Here is a 6,000-nt window from a genome sequence, read left to right as displayed (position 1 = left end):
TTTTTTTTTTGTTGGATTAAAATTTAAATTTAAATTGAAAGTGAGTGATAGTGAATATTGAAAAAAATTAGTGAATTTCGCTTGAAAAGAATTAAACTTTTTGTGATTTTTTAAAAGATATTCAAATTTAAAAATCAAAAATTTATTATGTTTGTATATATGAATTTATAATTAAAAATTTAAATTAGTTACAGAAGAATTTTAATTATTTGGAATGAATTTGATGTTTAATTTGTTAGCAAAAATAAAAATATGATTATTCAAATTTTTCTACAATTATAAATTTTTCTTATTTAATTAAATTAATTTTAATATTTAATTTGTTATTTAGCATTTTAAAAATGACTTGAAATTTAATGTAATACTTTTTTTTAAATGACGTGGCATCTGACGTGGGGAGAGTGTGTTACACTCACACCAAAAGGTTTTAAAATGTTGTTTTTTAGTGGGTTCAGGGGTCCAGATGACAAAAATATAAGTGGAAGTATTCAACTTACAAAACCAATATAGTACAAGGGTCCGTCCAGAAGGTCATTTTACCTTACATAAACTTTTGTTTGGATAATAAAAGTAAATAACGTCTGAAAGCTAATTATAATGAGATTGTCAAAATAAAATATGTCTATTTTGATTTTTAATACTTATATAAATTGATATTCAAGTTAAATTTTTTAAAAAGTCAAACTGTTTAAGTTCTAAATCTATGCATTTATAAAGGAACTATTATTTTAATTTCTAAAAAAAAAATACTAAAGGGAGTAGAAGGATAAACTAAGGCTTAAAAAGAATTTGTCATGTACAATTAATAAAATGAATATATGATGTAATAATCTACTGCAATATATGCATATAACCTAAAAGATAGTATGGGTAATGGACAATATTGATTATTATAAAACTTATCAAAGCAACGATTTTATCTAAAAATATGTTGAACAAAAATTATCATCTCAATATTATGGTGAATTTCGTTTAAGTATATTTTAAATCCAAATGAAGATAATTTACTATCTCATTATTCTTCTGTCATTATCAAAAGGAGAAATTGGTCTGTTACCCCCTAACCTTTAGTCGAAATTTTAACTACACACTTAACCTTTTAATGTGACCTATTACCTCCCTGAACTTATTTTTACCGAATTTATTACCCCAGTTGCTTACATGTCACTCGACGTGACTACACGCGCCCATAGACGCATCAGTTGACTTTTTTTCGCTTTAAAATCATTATTTTTTTATTGCCTCGTCATTATTTTTAATAATTATTATTTTTTCTTAATAAATGTTGGCTTCTTCTTCTATTCTTCTTCTTCTTCTTCTTCTTCTTCTTCTTTAATGCCTTCAATGGTGCAGCTTCAATGGTGAAATGCCGATGAACAGTGACGGCGCCGGAAAATTCAAAATTTTGTCGACTTTTTTTTTGATGAATTTCACGTAATTCAATTCAATATTTTGATTTAACACGTTGATTCAACATTCGATTCAGCTTCACGTAATCAATGACATTCGACTTTTTTGATTCAACATTCTCACATAATTCGAGTTCTTGGATGCCATTGAAGAAGAAGAAGAAGAAGAAGAAGAAATAAATGCCATTAATGAGTTCTCACTTGAACTAAAAACTTCGATTCAAAAAACTTGAAAAAAAATTAAGAACTTTAATTCTTGAATGAGGAGATGAGGAAGATGATAAATTATTCTTGAATGCCATTGATTAGTTCTTGGATGCTATTGAAGAAGAAATGCCATTGAACCCGAATTAACTTGAAAAAATTTAAGAACTTGAATTCTTGAATGAGGAGATGATAAATTAATCTTGAATGCCATTGATGAGTTCTTGGATGCTATTGATGAAGAAATGCCATTGATGGATTCTTGGATGCCATTGAAGAAGAAGAAGAAGAAGAAGAAGAAGAAGAATTGAAGAAGAAGAAGAACTGAAAAAGAAGAAATGAAGAAGAAGAAAGAAAAATAATAATAGTCATTGATGGGTTCTTGGGTGCCATTAAAGAAGAAGAAGAAGAAGAAGAATTGAAGAAGAAGAAACAAAGAAGAAGAATTGAAGAAGAAGAAGAAAGAAAAATAATAATTGGGAAATAATAATGTTAAATTATTATTTTTTTAGAGTAAAAAAAATAAAAAAATGACGTGACAATGACCTGGCATGACGTGGCGGCCGTGCATCACACCATATTTGCAATGATTGGTTGTCAGTTTGGGGGGCTTTAATAATTCCACTTTAAAATAGTTCAGGGAAATAATAATTTCACTTTAAAATAGTTCAGGGAGGCAATAGGTCACCTTTAAAGGTTGAGTGTGTAGTTGGGATTCGAGGTAAAGGTTGGGGAGGTAACAGACCATTTTCTCTTATCAAAAGTCATAACAAAAATTAGGGGTGTACATAGGTCAGACTGTTTTGGTTTTTATTAAAAAAAAATCAATCATGTCGGTTTATTAAATTATAAATCAAATCAAACCAACGTAAAATTGATTTTTTTGGTTTAGATTTTAGTCGGTTCTTTCGATTTATTTTTAAAATTTTTTATAATCTTTAGTTTTTACAATTATATTGTGATTGAAGACTAGATTAAATATGTTTTCACTCATGTTCTAATGAAAAATCACAATTATGAAAAAATGAGGAGCAAAAAATTTTCTTGAAATTGAAAAGTACGATAAAGAGTGAAAAGTTTAGGTTTTAAGTTTATCTTGAAATTTGGATCATTTAATTAGCAATTAATGGACAAATATTACAACTTAAAGTCTCAAATATGAATATATATCTACATCTACTTTCAAAATATTGAAAATTAATAAAATTAATTGAAAAAGTAGATTATAACTAATATTTTTTGTATAAAAAAGTTAAATTATATATATATATATATTATGTCGGTCTAATTCGAGTTCAATTTGACTTTCTTTTTAGTTAACACAAAATCAAATAAAAAATGATCGATTTTTTTTTCTAACGTCAAACCAACCAAACCAAATCATAAATCTATTTTTTTCTTGATTTGATTTGATTCGTTGGTTCAATTTTACTTGACTGCTTGATCTGTACGCCCATAACAAAAATTATCTCATATGATGAGACTATTTTTAAATAAATATCATTTTACAAAAGGACCACCTTATGGTCTTCATAACGATTTTTGATTAAATCAAAGTTATTAATGATGATTGTGACCAACTACCAAATAAGTCAAATTAAAAAAAATAGAAATAAAGAAGTTTTAATAAATATTTAATTATAATACTTTTTTGTTAAGTAATTATAGCATATTATTAAACTATTATAGAGTATTATTAAACTATATTTAAATTCAATTCAAATTATTTATAGCACAAACTATATAATTATGACATTTGAGTTTCATTAAAAATATATACAATAGTTACTGTATATAACTTTTTGATTTGATTATATAAAAAAAAATTCGTTGGATAGTTGCAATGAGATAAGGCAACATTTATGACATTGTTAAAATGTATGATTTAACAGGCTTAAACAAATCAATTAATACTTTGATATAATAATTTATATGTGTTAATAATTTTCCACGCACCGCGCGGATATTATACTAGTTTATTATAAAGTGCAAGTGTGTTATCTTTTAAAAACTTTGTACCTATTTAATCTGTTCTATTTAGATTGGGTCAAATGAAATACTGTACAAGAAATTTGTGTCACTAGAGAATAAGGGCAAAAGGAGAGTGTAGGATCTGAGCGAGTTCGAAAGATCAATTCTAAATAAATTCAGACAAATTTTTACATACAATTTCAAGTCTATAATATCAATTTTCTTTCCAAAACTTCTAAATGAGTTTCTCTCTCTAGAAAGATTTTCTCTGACTTCTCTCTATACTACTCCGCCCACATTCTGGTTATGGCCGATGTACCACTTGACCCACTTGAAAACATGATGGAAGACGTTTATCAGGTAACAAACCCTATCAACTACAAAGCCGCCCTAACTAAGACGGTGCCTTCGACTGACGAGCAGCCTGTTTTGTCCAATTTTGACCAAGTAATTGATAACCCAGGCCCTCAGGATACAAACATGGACACAGAAATAAACACAGATCTTGGGGAGGATCAAATTGCAATGTCAAAGAGGACAAAGAAGGCATATACAGATCATGGTTGTACTCCGTTATTATAAAATTAGCCACCAAAAAAGTCAGTCATGAATATTTAAAGAAGCGCCTAGTACAATTATGGAAGCCAACTGAAGACCTTGTACTAATAAATCTAGGATCTCATTACTATACGGTAAAATTACTCAAAGAGGATAATATGAAGACCACGCTTTTCTTCCTGTCCGTAAAGAGATGGCACCCAAACTTTGTAGCCTCTGAAGCGACGGAGCACCATTCCGCAATATGGATTAGATTGCTGGAACTTCCCACTGAATACTACGACCATTTAGTTCTATCTAAGATTGGGAGTAAACTTGAAAAACTCGTCGAGACTAATATCTGCACCTCTGCTACTTTACGAGGTAGATACGCTAGAATATGTATTGAAGTTCCCCTTGGAGTCCCAGTGAAAACCCATATTCACATAGGCCAACTAAAACAACAAATTGTCTTCGATGGAGCAGATATTCTATGTAAGGGATGTGGTATGCTAGGCCATACCATCTCTATGTACTAAAAAAGTATCTACTAAACCCCAAGATATGGTACCTGGCAGCGACCCCACACAAAACACAATAACTCAAATGTCCCAATCTCCTATGGGTAGGGGTGGACATATTTTGGTTTAAGCCAAAAAACCAAATCAAAATTTAATTTTGATTTCGGTTTTTTGGTTTTTCGAATCGGATTCGATTTTTAATTTTAAAATTTTGATTTTTCGGTTCGATTTTTATTTTTTTTTTTTTAAAATTGATTAAACCGGAAAACTAAAATTTTATAAATAAATAAATAGTATATATTTTATTATATATATATATATATATATAATATGATATTTAGTAATTCACATTCACAATTAACATTTAACAGCAAATTCGCATTCGCCTCAGGCTGTTTATGAATTGTTTTAGTGACTTAAATATTTTATGGACTATTTTGATGACTTTAGACTGTTTTATGGACTATTTATGCAGAAAGTATGTTGTTTCATGAACTATTTTTATGAGTTTTGTGTTGTTTTGTAGATTATTTATGCAAGGTTATATTATATGTAATGATTAATGACGTTATTTATTATGTTAAGCTTATGATTATTTCATTTCGTTTCATCCATGTTGAGTAATTTATATTTGGGAATGAAAAAGAGGTTTGTAAAAAATAATTTTTATAAAAATCCCATTAATTTTAAATGCTCAGTTATGAAAAAGAGAGGCTAACTACTTTAATATTTCAAACCAAAATAAAAATCTGAAATAACCAAACCGAATTTGTAAAAATCGAACCAAATCGAATTTATTTTGGTTTGATTACAGATGTCATTTTTGTCAATCCAAAAATTAATAAACCGAACCGATATTAAACAATCAGACCGAACCAACTGAACGCCCACCCCTACCTATGGGGGATACACAAAAGGATGAGTGGCTTACTGTGTCATTCGCTAAAAAGAAAAAATAAATAAACAGGGCTGGCAGCACCCCCACCCAAAAATTGATGCTATGACAAACAACCCGTTAAAGAAAACTTCAGGTGGGACTATAAATGTCAACATTTATAATGCCGATATAGGTAAGTATCTAGAAAACTCAGTCTTTAAATACGTCGATAAATCAAAAAAACAATCGCTAAATGGTTTCACTAATTCAGGTCACAAATCGAGACATAAGAATTCTAGCATAGCTGATACCATCATCTCCAAAAATAACTTTTCACAACTTCTCAAAGAAACTGGCTCACTACAACAACAAAATCAAATTTCCATAAGTTCTACCACAGAACTTCCCCCTAGCTACACAAATCAAATTACGAAAGTACCCCTACACCCAACAGTGAATGACCCCTATAGTACCTCTACTA

This window comes from Capsicum annuum, chromosome 2 (assembly GCF_002878395.1).
Source record: "Capsicum annuum cultivar UCD-10X-F1 chromosome 2, UCD10Xv1.1, whole genome shotgun sequence".
NCBI lineage: Eukaryota > Viridiplantae > Streptophyta > Magnoliopsida > Solanales > Solanaceae > Capsicum > Capsicum annuum.
Note: the sequence above shows the minus strand (reverse complement) of the source record.